Source organism: Papio anubis, chromosome 2 (genome assembly GCF_008728515.1).
Source record: "Papio anubis isolate 15944 chromosome 2, Panubis1.0, whole genome shotgun sequence".
Taxonomy (NCBI): Eukaryota; Metazoa; Chordata; class Mammalia; order Primates; family Cercopithecidae; genus Papio; species Papio anubis.
Genome location: NC_044977.1, coordinates 167,871,918 through 167,889,312, shown reverse-complemented (window position 1 = coordinate 167,889,312; position 17,395 = coordinate 167,871,918). Strand labels below are relative to the sequence as shown.

Here is a 17,395-nt window from a genome sequence, read left to right as displayed (position 1 = left end):
GCCTGGTGACTTTCATTGCAGGGCGACTGGGTAGAAAGCTTGTTTTTCCTTGACAGCCTCCAAAATGTGAGTGTCTGGACGGCATTTCTCTGGGATCTTTCTGTTTCTCCTGAGGAAGAGCTTCTACTCTCCCATAGGACAGTGTGTGGGGTTAGTGGTGTGCTGGATATTAGCACCTGGATAAGGAGTAGGGGCACAGGGCTTAGGGGTGGGTATTCCCACTTAGTTTTTAGACTTTAACTAAACATGTCTATTTTTGTTTTAGCTTCTCACTTCTCACCACTTCCTTTCTTTGTGCCCATGTCCCACTTAGTGAGTCCTCGAAGTCCATATTTTCAGTTGGAGGAAGAGGAGAGGAGAGGGAGGAGGTATGCTCTCTGTTTGCAGCCACACCTGAGGTATCTCACACCTTCGGTCATTGAGCAGTTAGAGGATCTGAGAGTTCAATGAGCTGATCTTTCATCAGTAACCCCCAAGATACTTACTGGAAGCCCCCACTACTCTGCTTTATCAAGTATTTTTTCCTCCATTCTCTTTATCTTCCAAAAATGATTTGATATCACTTATATATTATTGTATGCTCTCTTATTACTATGCCCTCATTGATTAATACTTTTTAAAATTCCTTGTCATTTAAGTGTGGTTTCAGGCAAGAATGAAGATAAACATATGTGTTCAATTCACACTATTTTCTTATTAGGTTTAAATAAATACAAAATTTTCATCTTTTCCTTTGTAGTATAATTCCCCAAATAATATAATGGACTACTTCACATGGGCTTAGGAAAATATATTTGGAGACTTAGCTTGGGAATTTGTTTCTGGTTTAAAAGATAAGGTTTGTTTATACAAAAAAAAAAAAAAAATCTGTTGATTTCATTCATTAGCATATGTTCACAGACATGGCAAAAGCATAATTCTAAAAAAATTACTTAGATGCAACTTGGTTTTATGAATTACCAAGCAGAAAAGTATAAATGACCTTATTATTCTGTCACCACTAATGCTGTACTGTTCCAGATCATAGTTTTTGCACAATGGGAGATATTTGAAAGTTGTTTTTCTTACTGATGGCCTAGCATAGATTGATTCAAAGATAATGTACTAAGAAAAGCTACGTGGTTTCAGGGCACTGAAAATGAGAACAAAATTTCTGATTAAAGACTTTTGAATAATTCTTTCTGGAGGCACTATATCCCATTTGCTGTAAATTGTATACGTTTAAAATCTGAAATATGCCAAAGCAAACAATGAAGAAAAAAAAAAAAGCCGACTTCCCTAAAGAAGTACTGTGTTCTCAAACCTTTCTTGGCTTTTTCTTGGACTGGGATTGTCAAAAACATTTCTAGTAAGGACATTTACTGGCATGCCGTGCGCAGGACACAGTGACCTGTCTTTTCCCAACATAGGCAGTAGGGAAGTATTAGCACTTAGAGAAGCTTATAAAGTCCTTCGTGAGGAATCCTAGAAAAGAAGTGTCAAAGAAAGCTCAGTTTGAGTCCCAGTTCTGTTTATGTTTGTGATGTTGAACAGATTATGAACCTCTGAGAACCTCTCCATTAGAATAATAAAAGCATCAGTATCACACATGATTTTTATGAAGGTTAAATGAAGTCACATGGAAAAAAAAACCGTAAAGTAACAGCACTTGGGATAAGTCACATACTCGACACTTCTTGCTTTTGTTTCTCGCTTTCTCACACCAAGGTCAAGCTTGGTTGCCAATGCAGGCTCTATGGAAATGAAGTATTGACTTTATGTGATTGCAGGCTAATCAGTGGGGAAAAGGGAATTGCCACATTCAGTACAGTTGGTCAAATAGATTTATATATTTCTCCTTGGGTCATGAAACAAAAGTGTCCTATTTACCTTCAAATTTTCTAGCAAAGTGCCACAAGGGATGGAATAGATACTTAACAGGTGTTTGTTGAATTGAATTTATTGTGTTGTGATAACTATGAACAGAAAGGGAGAGACAATGTAGCAAAATGGTTAAAATACTTCCAGATGTCACTTATATGTGAAATCTAAAGTAGCGAAATTTATAGAATCAGTGAGTAGAATGGTGGTTGCCAGGGGCTGAGGAGATACCGGGAAAGCGGGTAATGGTTAAAGGGTACAAAGCTTTAGCTATTCAAGTTTCTGGACATCGAATGTACAAATAGTGATTAATATTGTATAGTGTGCTGAAAATTTGCTAAGAGGGCAAATATTTGGTGAGAACATTCTTAAGTGTTCTCACACACACATATATATACACATACAAAAAATGATGGTAACTATAGGAAATGATGAATATGTGAATAAGCTTAACTGTCATTATTTCTCAGTGTGCATGTATATGAAATCATCAAGTTATGAACCATATATATATATATAATTTTAATGGTCAATTATTCCTCAGTAAAGCTAGAAAAAATATGGGGCTCAGATATACCACAGACCAGGGTTCCCATTCTAGATGCCCTCTTAATAGTTATGTGATTTGGGGGCAAATTATTAAACAGCTTTTATCATCTGTTTTTACAAATCCAACCTCCTCAATCAGTGCAGAGAAACAGGGGTGACACCACTGTGAAGTGCATGCATGGATTGTGTGTGTGCATCTGTGTTAGAGCTAAACTAGGATGAGGCGAGTGAGTACCTGCCTCAGTCATAGAATTTAAGGGGTCGCCAAAAACCTCAGTAATCAAGATAAATAATATTTGAATGCAATATTTAAAAAAGTAAAATGCAAAAACGTCCACGATACATTAAAGGTCGAATTTTGAAATAAAAATCACGATCAGTAACAGTGCCATGTGGAGCCATGTTGGAGCCTAAGGCAGGGAGAGAAATCACTAAAATTGACCCTGTCCTTATTTAAAATTTTGATATTTTCTTTGTTATAGGTTCTTTTTTGTATTAATTATGACTTTTAAAAATATCTTAAAATAGGAAATGTCTAAAACATCGAGTTGTATACTTAAATATATATACAATTTAAAAATATATAAATAAATTAATTAAATAAAGTACTATTTATCTTGATTTATCTAAATTTTGTGTCCAAGTGTGTGTGAGACACAAAATTCCTTACTGCCCTCACCTAGTCTATGCCCTAATCAGGCAAAATTTTTCTCTATCTAAATTTATATTTTTATAACTTTACACGTTACTTAAAAGTAGACGATTTGAGTTTCTATATAGCTTCCATTTATCTGAAATCTATCTATTAACACACTTAAAGCACACAAAAGGGAAGGGCATCAACCTTAGAAATTCTCAGTGCCAAAAAAACATGGTTAATGTGAGTGTGCTCATATTTTTCAAAGTAACACCAAAAGGTAAGTAAATAAGTGGCCCACACTGAGAGTTGGCTAGGAAGAGAACTTCTATTTTTAAGAATATCTACCCAATGGCCAATTATAGTTTGCTTTTAAACAATTTTGAAGCCATAATAACATTCTCCTGTTTTATAAGCTGGTTTTAAAGTTTTATTCTTGGCAGACTTCTCTTCCAGTAACTTGTTCCTAATACCCTTAGTTCACTAAATGACAAACTTCTTACAGGAGACTGATAAGCACGTGTATGAGAGAACCTGACTGCCTGCTGAATTAGTCTGGCAATGCTGATAACACTGTACTGCAGTCTATGAGTCCTGATTGAAAAAAAGGAAAAGAAAAAAGAAATCTCTGCCACAACTTTCTTTCTGGAAGACTTGCTTACATACTGTAGTTTTAGTCTTGTCATAGGAAGTGGGTGTCGATCAAGATATTTTAGGAAACGCTTGACTTTCCCTCGCTCTATTGTGAGCTTCTTAATGTTTCCTTATTCAAATAAATGTCCCCACATTTGTAAAGGGAAAAAAGTCAGTTGACTTTGCCTGAAGCTGCTATTTTATTATATTATTATTTGTAAAGAGCATCTTTTACCTGGTGCCTTTGTGCTTCTGTTACAGTGTTCTTCGTGCATGCAGAGAAGCCAGGTAAGGAGCCAGACACGGTGGGAACAAGGACAGATAAACTGCTGGTTGTGAATGCAATGAGACTGAATGGGCTGTCTTAAGGGCTCAGTGCTATTACATTAAACAATGCTGTTAGAGTGCCCCAGGTGTTTGAGGGTGATTTTCTGAATTTATGCTGTAGGTAGACAGTCAATGAAAAATAAGGTCTCTCCAAAAATTTTTTGTCAAATGGTTACGTATAGTAGCATTTAAATGTCTTCCTAGGAGAAGCTGTTTCCCTTCTCCCACTCAAAAGATTTTCACTGAAGGTCTCTACTCTGGCTCTCCTTTTTCCCTCTGTTCCACTGGAAATATTTGAGACTCCCTGGGAGAGCCCAATTTTGAATATAATTTAATGGAAGTCCTGACCAAACTAAACCCGTTGCACATAAACCCTTGTATTTATTAATGGCTTATTCATTACCTATCCAGGCTCTTCATTTTTCAGGTTGTTTCAGATGCCATGTATTTACAATCTGAAAATTCCAGTACATGAAAGTTCATAAATAGAATTTATCAAAAAAATATTGTGTTAGCCTCCTATGAAAATCTTGAAATATTGATCCAAAAATCAGGAGTGTAGTGATCAGTTACCAATCATGAAGATCTAGCAAGAATAGCAGGGTACGGGTCAGGGCTATAAGTAGAAATTGCAGTTGAGGTGTGAACATTTTAGTTAATAGTTAGCTTCTTTGAGTCTGAATGCAATTATAATTGCATAATGAATTTTCATATAAGTAAGCCTAATTGTCCAGGGTGTGATATAACCAGGTTAAATTACATTTCTCTTCCTCCTCCCCTCTCATCCTCTGATAAATCATACCATGACCTACATTTTTATTATTTCAATGCATTTTATCACTCTCACCCTAAGAGTAATGGTAGAGAACTAACACATATCAGACACATCGTAAAAGTAGTAGACCATATTTTCCAAAAATCTTGTCCAATTTAATTCTCCAAATAATCCTAGGAAAAATAGAGTTACATTTGTCATGTATATTAGGCATGTTTTTTTACTTAAAAGGAAACAATTTCAGAGAGGTTAAGTAACCTGTTCAAAGCACGGAGATAGCAAATCTGGAGAGGTTTAAAGGTAAATACAGTTTGGAAAAGGAGACACAAATGACATTAATCATCTATGCACAGTGTGACAATTCAAATGATCAAAGTCTAGATAAAACAACCGTGAATTAGAAGCTCATTTGTCTTGAGTTAACTGGTGACCTTAAACGAACCTCCTAATTCTCTCCATGCCTCAGTTTCCTCTTTTATAAAGGAAGTATCTAAACTCTCTGACTCCTGAATTTCCTCCAGGTAGCAGGTCATTTCCCTCAGTTCTAAACCTGGAGATTTTATGTTGATGCCTCATGAAGACAAGTGTTCACACTGTGACCTCCACTTGGCCGGCACTACTAAGTATCAACTGTCTTCTTCCTTGCTGGGGCAACTGAATACTGACAGGCACATATGCACAGCTCTCACAGGAGCAGAGATTGACCACCATGAAAAGCAATGCAGCATTGTCCCTGAATGAATTATGCTAAAAGTGCATCAGATGATGAGAGGGCTTCCAAGTCATAAAATGAGTCCCTTTCCACAGAGGAGGAGCAAAGAATATAGGGTGCAGAGGAGTCTTCCGCTAGTGGAGGAGAGAAAGCCAAGAAAGCGAAGTGCTATTTGATTGGTAGAGGCAATTTTCATCAGCTTGAGGAGTGATGAAAGTTGCTGGTTGTTCTATCCTCATTTAGCCCTTTGAGCTTTCACTTAAATACTAAAACTCCTTTTTGGGTTGAATGCCATTGCTGGAGAGGTCAATTATTTGATTCACCTTGACCTATGGGCCAGAAATCTACTTGTAAGAATTTTTCTCTGTCAGTCTGGTAAAGGGATGAGCCTCCAAATACCTGTTTATATTTATACTCTTTAATATTATGAGCTCGAGTGTCATAATAATAACAACAAGACTTAAGTGTTTGTTTAAGGTATCTGGCTCATGTCATCAAGAACAGTAAGGAATCCTAAGTCATTCTTTGGCCTGATTTTATATGAGGTATTATTAGAGTCAAGATTCATGAAACACTTATCTGAAATAGCTGGCAAAGAAACCATTATTCAAAAAAAGCTTTCCATAAAGAATTATTTGTTTTCTCAAAATATGACACATGGTATGAGAACTCAAGACTTTCACACTTCTTGGCACCATCTTTGATACATTTAATGTTTGCCATGCCAGATTTACTTTCAGATGAAGTGTAAGGAGGAGTTGAAATAATTTAGGAATTTGGGGCATATTTTATATATTTTATCCATTTTAGATGTGGAAGGGTATTGATCCTACATAGGCAAGAGGTTTAGATTGCTACCGCTCACTCTTCCTGACTATGTATTCTCTGAAAATGCTATTTTTTTCCCTCCTAAAATTCCTTCTTTTCCCTTTTCTCTCTCTTTGAAATAAAGAGATACTTTTTCCAGATTTACATTTGTCTTATACTTTTTATCTTCTAAAGGAACGCTATAGCTGACCTTACATATCTCTTCTGGGTGACCTCTCTTGCTTATTATCTCTTAGCTTCTCCATCTCAGCCTGGGGGAAACCATTAAAATTATTGCCTTGAAATTTCTCAATTATGGGGGATCCAAAACTGATTTACTTCAAATGTTGATGATTTAAGTAGTTGCTATGTCAGCTCTCAACTTGGAGATTTTATGTCGATGCCTTATGAAGATAAGTGCCTACATTGTGTCCTCCACTTGACTGGCACTACTAAATATCAACCATTTTGGACAACCAAAGCTGTTTTACTACGTGGATCTTACAGAAAATCCTTGGTTTTGTTGTTGCTGATATCTGAATATTCTTATTGATGACCTGATGGAGAAGTATACCTCAGGTGAAAGTTGAAGAAGAAAGATTTGAGGACATTTCAGTAGCCCCATGAAGGTTCTGTGGGTTACCCTACTAGAAAGTTGTTAGTCTAATGTAAAGTACAATTAGTCCATTGAAAGATACTTTGTGCTTTAGTAGCACTTTCATATGTGAACTACTGTTGGTCCCTAACATATCTGAAGTGTTCTAAGAGAAAGGAAAAAGTAAATACTCAACAAACTCACTCTGAAAATTAAGAAAGAAAACGTATTCATATTTTTCAGTAAATGAGTAATACCAGTAAGTAGTACAGATGTAGTACATGCTGTGTCCATATAAGGAAGATATTGAGAAAGAACGTGAGGGCTGAGCAGTAGAAACAAAAGTAGGTGAGGAAGAGGAAAATGTCAGGGGAAAACTCAGTAAACTGTGACATGAATCCCCTGGTAGTAGTCACAATGATAGTATGCCCTACATCTAGTATTCACTTCGGCCATGAGCACTCTATTAGTCTATTACTTTCCTTTGAAATGTGTGAAATTCGTCTCATAGGATTGTTAAGGAGGTTGAAGTGCATAATATAAGTAAAGTAGTTATATCAGTGCGTGGCACACAGTAAATGTTATGTAAGGGTTTGTTGATATTCCTACTATTATTGTTGGCTCTCCAGAGTGTTTATTTCCTGTGTAGATGGTTGTGTGTGTTTCTATGTGGGTGTGGACTATTCGCTAATATGCTAGTCAAATCCTGAAAGTCACTTTCATGTAACACAATGGATGTTCCCATCTGGCTTTATTCTTTCCAGTGAGCAGGGCAGTCTTGTGAGACAATGCCTGGTATTACATTTGGAGACAGAATTTCTTCTGAATTGGTTTTTTTTAATGAAAATTTAATTTTTGGACTAAGTATGAGGAAATACAGTGAGGACCACAAAAAGAATAAATTATTTGGAATAAATGAGTTGGTAGATCCTCCCTAAATCTGAAGTTGTACTCAGCAACTAATATAAACATGTCTAGATATCTGGGAACTTGGAGTTCTAAATAGAAATGTGCTTCATCCTCCTTATTCTTTTGTCATAGATCTTTACTGTACCGTATTAAATGAATTTACATTTGTAAAGTGAGTGACATTGAGAAGGCGCTCAGGAAATGTTAATTTTTTACCCCCTTCTTTTTCTCTAAGTAGAACTCAAATCAAAAATGTATTTTTATTTCTAATACTCAGAAACACCTATTGTATAAATTCCATGTGCTGAAGTCATTAATTATGATAGATATTTGAATTGCCTTTTTATTACATCCAAAATGTAGTAAATTAAACATTGTGCTTTCGGCCATACAATTTACATAAAGGCAACAATCCGCTCTCTTTAGTGTTTTCTTCCTCACATTCTTATAAAGCAGACAAAAGTATATATATATTATCTTTCCACATGGGCTATTTAGACAGGTTTCAGGATACAAATCCTTGAAGTATTTGGGGCTTATGATCACTGAGTTAGAAATCAATTTGACCCGAATAATCTGTTCAATATTATTTTACAGAATATATTGCATTTGGCAGGTTTGTATCCTGAAACGCCCAGTGGTCTTAATGACACTGATGTCTGTGGCTTTGTCATTGGAGCTGAGAAGGTAATGTTTTCAGGTGGTTTATCCCTAGGCATTTTCCATATCCCAGCTCTGACTATGGTTGATTTTTGCCACCAGAAGCCTAAGAACAGTATACCTTTATGTCAGCCACCAGATAACCACTTCCTGAGAGTTTCTTGGAAGAATATTCCTTTTCCAACCTGGTTCTCCATGGGTCAAAATTTAGTTCTCACTGCTGTAACAGGCTAGGTTTGTTGTCTTTAGAAAAGCAGGGATATTAATAGGACCTGGTCCTCATATAGTAATGTTCCAGACTATGTGCCAGACAGTGATTTTGTTTCATTAAAATAGTCTTTTCATCACAATATTTTTCCTTGAGTTTGTGGCTGTTTAGCAAACACTTAACCACAGTGGCTTATTGATTTGGGTAAAACTGACTTATAACAAGATCATTTGGGGAATTTCTATTTGGATTTTTAAAATTATTTGAATTAAATTATAAAATTAAATATAGTCCTCTTTTTGTATTGTGAGAAATCAGATGTGATATAAAGATATGTGATGTGATTTTTCTGCCTCAACTGAGACAGATATATATATATATATATATATATATATATAATCTGATGGTAGATTTTGTTTTTTGAAAACCATGCTCTGAATCAGAATTGTTTCTCTGAATCTTTCAAGAGCTGTCAGTGATAGCTTGCCTGATTGACTACAGGGTGCTTGGATGTTTAGATTACCCCTGTGAGATGAATAGGAAATGGGAGACTTGCCTTATTTCTGAACTCAGCCATGCCACCTTTCGCTCAGGCTCTTTGTATCTCTGCGGGTAGGGAAAAAAATGAAATAGTTGGGAGGAGCTTTGAAGAGAGATAGCTAGGTGTGTTGGGGGAAGAAATAAGTGTGCTTGTGGTGAGAAATGTTTCTTTAAAAGCCAATAAATGAAAATTCTTCCAGTGAGAGGCACATCTCAGAAGTGGTAAACAAGAGCCTGAGAAAATTGGGCATCACTGTTTCTAAACGAGGGGCACTGATTGGCTTTCTAACTGCGGAGTGTTTAAATTTTTGCATCGAGTGTGTATGTTGTAAGTTGCTAAAACTTCTAAGGGAATTATATTAGTTTGCCATTGCTGTTTAACAAACCACCCTAGAACTCATTGACTTAAAGCAGCAGTTACGTATTATGTCTATTACTGGAGACACACTGCATATCCTCTGGGGTCTGTTTGACCAAGGTTTGGCTCAGCTGGATGGGTTTGCTTCAACCAGACAGCTCTGCTTCTTATGTCAGGTTTTAAGCTAGCTAGGGTGTCCCTGTTCCACATGTCTTTCTTTTTCCTTGGACTAAGAGGTTCAGCAGGGTAGGTTTTTCTCATCATGATGCCAGAGACATAAGAAAGCTAGGCTAAAATACGACAGAGCTCGTTCTATTAGTCAAACTGGTCACAAAACCAAGTGCAAAATAAGGCAGTAGTTGAAATATAGTATGCCTTATTAGGGGAAAGAATTACAAAGTTGCATGGCAAAGGGCATGGATATGAAGAAGGGTGAAAAATCAGGCCCAAAGACGCCATCTCCAATGGGAAGATCTATGTAAGCAACTTCACAAATGTTATTATGAATTTGAGTGTGAAGTTCTTATAGTGTTTCAAATGATTCTTCTCTCTGATCGTTTTGAAAGCCTTTCTTCCCAATGCAATGTCAGAGAATACGCTGCATTCAGAACTTGGTGACTATCTGTCAACTATGTTGGTGCTGAGATAACCCATGAAAATGATGCTTTGCCCATCTCCTCTTGCCATCCTGCCCCAATCTGGGTAAAGAGAGAGGGCATTTAGGGAGGATGTAGAATAGAGGAAAGACTTTTATGCAGAATTTTATAAATATTTATTTTTAAAAAAGGTAAATTCAGGCTGATGTGATGAAAATGAGTTATTGACAAAGATCAAAAACTGGTTTGAGTCGGAGTGGATTTATCAAAATGCAAATATTTTAAACAAAACAGAACTTTGCAATTGCATACAGAAACTATTCCTTCAAAACCTACTGGGGACATTTTCTAGTTTACATAATGTAATTAAATTCAAGCCTGATGAATTCAAATTTGTACCAAAGACATTATTGGCAACATGATCCCATGTGGGGAAAAGGCTGAGGAAGTAGCATGTTTGGGGGCCAAGAGAGAATTAGAAAATCATATCTAAAGCTCACAGCAATTGTTTGCAAAGATTCCTCCGTAGCGCTGTTCAGCAGCTATGGGGAGAGAACTGGGAACCTTTCTGGAGCTAGTATTCACTCTAAAACCTATCTGTGTCTTTGGACAGGAGAAAAAGTTTCAGTTTCTGCCCACAGGAGTAGCAAATGTGCCTTTCTCATGGGGTTCTAGTAGCCGGAAAGAATAATGTTTCTTTTTGCTTTGTGTAATTATGATTTGTAAACATCACTTGTATATATTCTTGGTTCAACTTTACTTTCCTTTTTATGATAATTGCTGATGCTACACTTGGAAATTATATTTCCAGAATCTCACGTAAAGTTTATTTTTTAGTTATCTCTAAATTACATTAAGTACCTTAGGTAAGGTAAACATTATCATCAATAGAAAAATGATCAAGGGACAGGAAGACAAATTTACAAAATTCCTTTGATCATTAACTTATCTTAATAAAATAATAATAAATACAAATAATGACAGAATGCTAGTTGTTGTGTATCAAATTTAACACACACATATGTCATTCTTTTTTAAAGGATATTCAATGCTGGTTATGGTGGAGTGAAACTGAGCAGTCACACACAGTGCTCATGTGATGTGATTGTAAATTGGAACAATCTTTTGAGAGAGCAATTGAACAGTATGTACCAAAATTATTTGCAGCAATTTTACCCTTTAACCTAGTAATTACATTTCAAGGCTTTATCCAAGGAAGCCACAAGTAATAAGCGCAAAAACTAATGGAGGAGGATGTCCATTGCCATTCCATATTTAACAATGAAAATCTGGAAAATAAGTGTCCAAAATAAAAGAATGTTTATGTAAATATGACACACTCATAATGTAGGATATAATTAAATAATTAACATATTTTGCATAATTTTAATGACATAGAGAAGATTTTGATTGTATAATATACAAAAATTTGAAATACAAAGAAATACTATGAAATTTTAATATGTAAAAAATGTATATCACAATATATTAAACTATATAATTGACTACCTGAAAGAAAATACTATTAGTAGTATTTGGTAAGGAATTGTGAGTACTTATTTTCTTCTTTACATTATTTTTTTTAATTTTTCAAATTTTTAAAAAAGAGCATGTCCTAATTTTATAATTACTGGAAAACACTATTTATACAAATGGGCTCTAGAAAGAAATGTGTACTATTTATAGCTCAGACAATCTAAAAATTTACCCTAGAAAGATATTCTTAAATCAATAAGAAAATGATTAATTATTTCCTGTCATCAAATACTTTATACATTTCAGTATAAAATTTAATTTGCGGCAATACAAAAACAACACATATCTATAGAGGAGGAAATAATGTAAAAATAACCAAAATCATCATGATGAATTATGGAAGGCTTCAATTTGGAAATTAGATACAATATAGGGTCTTAATTGCTGAAGAAATAGCCAGGAGGAGTCCAGCTTCTCAGAGGTGTAAATAGGTTTACTGAAAGTTTAGACTATTTTTGGAATAATAGAGCAATAAAAGCAGTTTTCCAAGCCCTCCGTTATCCCCCACTTTCTTCCTTTTTTTATTTTTATTTTTATATATATTTTTTTTAGCTAGCAGAGGCAATTCCTCACTGGCCATAACTTTCAAATGACCTTGGGAGGTAGCAGGTGATGGTGCCAAGAATGAAAGTGCTAGGCTGATTTAGGAAACAGGTGTCCATTTTTGCTGGAAATACTTTGCAACCCTGCATTAAAGGGTTAATGAAAAAGGAAACATAAGTGATACAGAAGCAAAAGATACTCAAAGCCCACCCCTCATCCAGATGAATTTACTTGATTTTCCCTGAGTACTTTATAGTTTTGACGATTTCCTGCTTCTTGAATCACTCCTTATGGGATGGAGCTGGCTTGCACTCTCTCGCAAGAGTAAATTATGCTCATCTCTTCTCAGGCTATGTCATTTGCACTTATACCATGAAATTGATGTGTTGGTGGGAGTATTTTAACTGTAATGATTGACAAATGGTACAAGGCAGGGCTTTGCCTCTCTAGAAAGCCAGTGGTTTTTTAATAGCATACTGTTACCTGGACATATTCTCTCAGTTTTAGACCCTTAATTTGACTTCCTGATGTCATTCTATTTCCATTTCAAAAATATTATAAACAACATATCCAAATGTGTTAACTTTTCCCCTAAGCTTGACATCTTTAAAGTTCTCTAAGTACCCATTTCAGTGACAGGTACTGAACTGGGAAAGCCAAAATCCTGTTATTCTTAATTACATCTACTCCTTCATCAACCCCATCACTGCCCATCTTCATTTATCTAGTCAACAAAATCTCTTAAATATTTCTGTAATCACTCCTCTCTATCTCTGTACCTACCATAATATTTTTCCTGAACATTTTTACTTCGTGACTAATCTTTGGGCTTTGTGATTCCATGGAATAGGGACTCTACTCCCTATTTCCCATCTCCTGTTTCCATCAGAGCATCCCAGTGGCCTCCATTTTTAAAGTTGTTGTCTCCATTGGATTCCTGTTTTGTTTTGTTTTTGATTCCAAATTTTATTTTAAGTTTGGGGGTACATGTGCAGGATGTGCATGTTTGTTACATAGGTCAATGTGTGCCATGGTGGTTTGTTGCACAGATCATCCCATCACCTAGGTATTAATCCCACCATCCATTAGCTGTTCTCCCTGATGGTCTCTCTCCTTTCCTCACCCCTACCCTCTGACGGGCCCCAGTATGTGTTGTTTCCCCACTATGTGTCCATGTGTTCTCATCATTCAGCTCCCACTTGTAAGTGAGGACATGCAATATTTGAGTTCTGTTCCTGCATTAGTTTGCTGAGGATAGTGGCATCCAGCTCCATCCATGTCCCTGAAAAGAACATTATCTTGTTCCTTTTTATGGCTGCGTAGTATTCCACAGCGTATATGTACCACATTTTCTTTATCTAGTCTATCATTGATGGGCATTTGGGTTGACTCCATGTCTTGGCTATTGTGAATAGTGCTGCAATGAACATACACGTGCACGTATCTTTACAACAGAATGATTTATAATCCTTTGGGTACATACTCAGTAATGTGATCGCTGGGTCAAATGGTATTTCTGCCTCTAGGTCTTTGAGGAATTGCCACACTATCTTCCACAATGGCTGAACTAATTTACACTCCCACCAAGTGTAAAAGCATTCCTTTTTCTCCACAACCTCACCAGCAGCTGTTGTTTTTTGACTTTTTAATAATATCCATTCTGACTAGCATGAGGTGGTATCTATTGTAGTTTTGATTTTCATTTCTCTAATGATCAGGGATGGTGGGCTTGTTAACATACGTTCGTGGGCTGCATGTATGTAGTCTTTTGAGAAGTGTCTGTTCGTGTCCTTTGCCCACTTTTTAATGGGGTTGTTTGGTTTTTTTATTGTAAATTCGTTTAACTTTCTTGCAGATTCTGGATATTAGATTCTTGTCAGGTGGATAGATTGCAAAAAATTTTCTCTCATTCTGTAAGTTGTCTGTTTACTCTGATGTAGGTTCCTTTGCCGTGCAGAAGCTCTTTAGTTTAATTAGATTCCATTTGTCAATTTTTGCTTTTGTTGCAATTGCTTTTGGAGTCTTCATCATAAAATCTTTCATGGGCAAAGACTCCTGTTTTTAACAGAGAAACCCATTCCAAAGAGAAGACTAAGAAGCTTGAACTTTCCAGGCATAAAAGCACAAAACGATAAATAACTTTTATTTTGTCTTTCCAATTTTATTTTTGTTGTGTTAAAATATATTATAACAAAATTTACCATCTTAACCACTTTTCACTGTACAGTTCAATGGTATTAAACATATTCATAATGTTGTGCAACCTACCACCTTTAGCACCTTAACTCTTTTCATCTTGTAAAACTGAAATAAAATCCCCATTAAATAACAACTCCCCATTTTTCTCTCCCCCATCTCTAGCAACCACCATTCTACTTTCTGTCTCTATGATTCTGACTACTCTAAGTACCTCATAAAAGTGGAATCATACAGTATTTGCCTTTTAGTGATTGGCTATTTCACTTAGCATGTTCTCAAGATCCTTCTATGTGGCAGCACATCAGAATTTTCTTCATTTTTAAGGCTGAATGATATTCCGTTGTACATATGTATGCTACATTTTGGTTATCCAGTCATCTGTCAATGGACACTTGGGTTGCTTCCAGATTTTAGCAATTGTGAATAACACTGTTGTGAACATAAGTGTTCAAATATCTCTTTGCAACTCTATTTTCATTTCTTTTAGAAACTGAAAGTGAAATTGCTCAATCATATGGCAGTCACATTTTTAATTTTTGAATAATCACCATACTGTTTTCCACAATGACTATACTGTTTTACATTCCCACCAACAATGCACAAGTGTTTCAATTTCTCCTCATCTTCATCAATATGTTATTTTCTTTTTTTCCCCTGTAACACATATGAAATATCTCATTTTGTTTTGATGTGCATTTATCTAATGTTTAGTGATGTTGAGCATCTTTTCATTTGCTTATTCACCATTTGCGTATTATTTTTGGAAAAATATTTATTCAAGTTCTTTGTCCATTTTTTAATCAGCTTGTTTTTTGTTGTTGTTGTTGTTAAGTTTTAGGAGTTCTCTCTATATCCTGGATATTAATCTATTATCAGATATATAACTTGCAAATATTGTCTTCCGTTCTGTGAATTGCCTTTCTACTCTGTTGGTAGTATCTTTTGAAGAACATTAAACTAATTTTTTATAAAGTTGTGTTTGTCTAGTTTTTCTTTAATTTCCTATGCCTTTGGTGTGATATCCAAGAAATAATTGCCAAATCCAATGTGATGAAATTTTGTTCTATGTTTTCTTCTAAAAGCTTATATTTCTAGGTCTTATATTTAAGCTTTTAATCCATTGTGACTTAATTTTTTACATGGTTTTAGGTAACAGTCCATTTACATCCTTTTGCTTATAGATGTCCAGTTTTCCCAGCACCATTTGTTGAAGAGGTTATTTGTTCCCCATTGAATTGTCTTACTACCCTTGTCAAAAGGAATTTGACCATCTGTATGAGGGTTTATTTCTGAGCTTTCTATTCTATTCCAGCGGTTTATATATCTTAATGCCAATATCACCCTATTTTGAATACTGTAGCTTTGTAGTATGTTTTAAAATCAGTAAGTGTGAGTCCTCCATCTTTGCTATTTATTTTCAAGATTGTATTTGCTATTTATGATCTTACTTAGTTTTTTAACCATTGCTTCCCCTTCCTCCACCATCTTGATGGTCTTGTCTCTTGGTCTCAGGAAGATGCTCTTCCTGGCTGTATGTAGTCACCCATCTTGACTCTTCTTGCTATCTCTATTTTATTCACATTCTACTTTCTCTATTTTTTTTTTTTGTACATCTTTCTTCAACTCTTTGAACATCGTTAAGGCAATTGTTTTGAAGTCTTTGTATAGTAGAGTTGTCATCAAGTCTTTTTTAGGAACAGTTTCTGTTGACTTACTTTTTCCTTTTGAATGTTCCATACATTTCCTATTTCTTTTTATGCCCTGTGATTTTATTTTCTTGCTAAAAACTGGACATTTAAATCTAATAATGTGGCAACTCTGAAAATTCTATTACCCCCTTCCCCAGAGCTTGCTGTATTATATATTTATTGCTTATTGTTTTGTTGATTGTTTCAGGCTGTGCCTGTGCCAAGGATCAACCAGAAGTGCAAATTTAAGGCTTTCTCAGGTTTTGTTTTTTGTTTTTTGTTTTGTTTTGTTTTGTTTTCTGAGCCTGTGCCTTTCCCTGGGAATACACAGTCAACTTTCTAAATGTCCCGTTTGTTTAGTCGTTTCCCTAGTCTTTAATTTCTGACTCCAAAAAGAAGAAATATAGAATAATCAAAGGAGGGAAAAAATGATTACTGATTTGTTATATCCCCTGGAACTCATTTCAATTGGTGACGGTGTGTTCGTAACAATGGAGTGAAGTACAACAGCAATGACCACCCACCTCTTTGTCTATAACTCTGTGATCAGAAACAGTCATCAGTGATCAAAGCACATATTCCCAATATTTGGAGGACAAAGTCATTTTTGTCTGCCCTGGTTCCTACGAGCTATGTGCAAGTTATTTCAGGAGCAGGTGCACAGCTGCCTGTCATGGGGCTGGTTGGGGAGAGGTTGCTGCTACTCTAAGAGCTAAAATTGATCAAAATTAACTCCACTTTACTGTCCAAACCTTCTCCTGGAATTTTGAAGCCTTCAATATACTCCAGAGTTCCAAAAGAGTTATATCAAACAGATTCTGCTAGTGCAATTGTTGTCTAAGTGGGGAGACAGATTCCTGGTGCTTCCTACTCTGCTTCTTCCGAGGATCCTCAGTAGTAAATTTCTTTCTTATGTTAATATAATTACTTTAAATACATAGAAGTCAACATTATGCTATTAAGATATGATTAACAATGATGTAGTGCTCTTTTTCTTAACATTTTATTCTGATTATAAGATAGGTAATAACTCTGTCTTCAAGAAAGGCCTTTGTCCTTTGTTCATAATCAAACTGCAGACATTAAGTCCCATGACAGGAATGGCCTGGGGATTCTCTCATTTAGTGCATTCATCTGTGTCTCTGTCCCACTAAGTTATCTCCTTCTAATATCTGTTATTACATACAACAAGGCCAGAAATGTACAAAATGAGTACATGTTTTTACAGTTCCCTCATGCTTAGAATGTACTTATCTAAACAAT

At 35.6% G+C, this 17,395-nt stretch overlaps 1 protein-coding gene across 5 annotated transcripts in view; it reads left to right on the top strand.

Annotated features, from left to right (window-relative positions):
• The window catches only part of ZNF385D (zinc finger protein 385D), a 963,288-nt gene that overhangs the window by 589,786 nt on the left and 356,107 nt on the right, over positions 1–17,395 (top strand). Inside the window, exon 1 of one of the 5 annotated variants that reach the window (XM_017955944.2) lies at positions 11,221–11,310. The exons of the other annotated variants lie outside the window; for them this stretch is intronic. The gene's annotated coding sequence lies outside the window, so the exon portion shown is untranslated. Of the gene's footprint in view, positions 1–11,220; positions 11,311–17,395 lie in introns of those variants that run through there. 5 annotated transcript variants of the gene reach the window in all.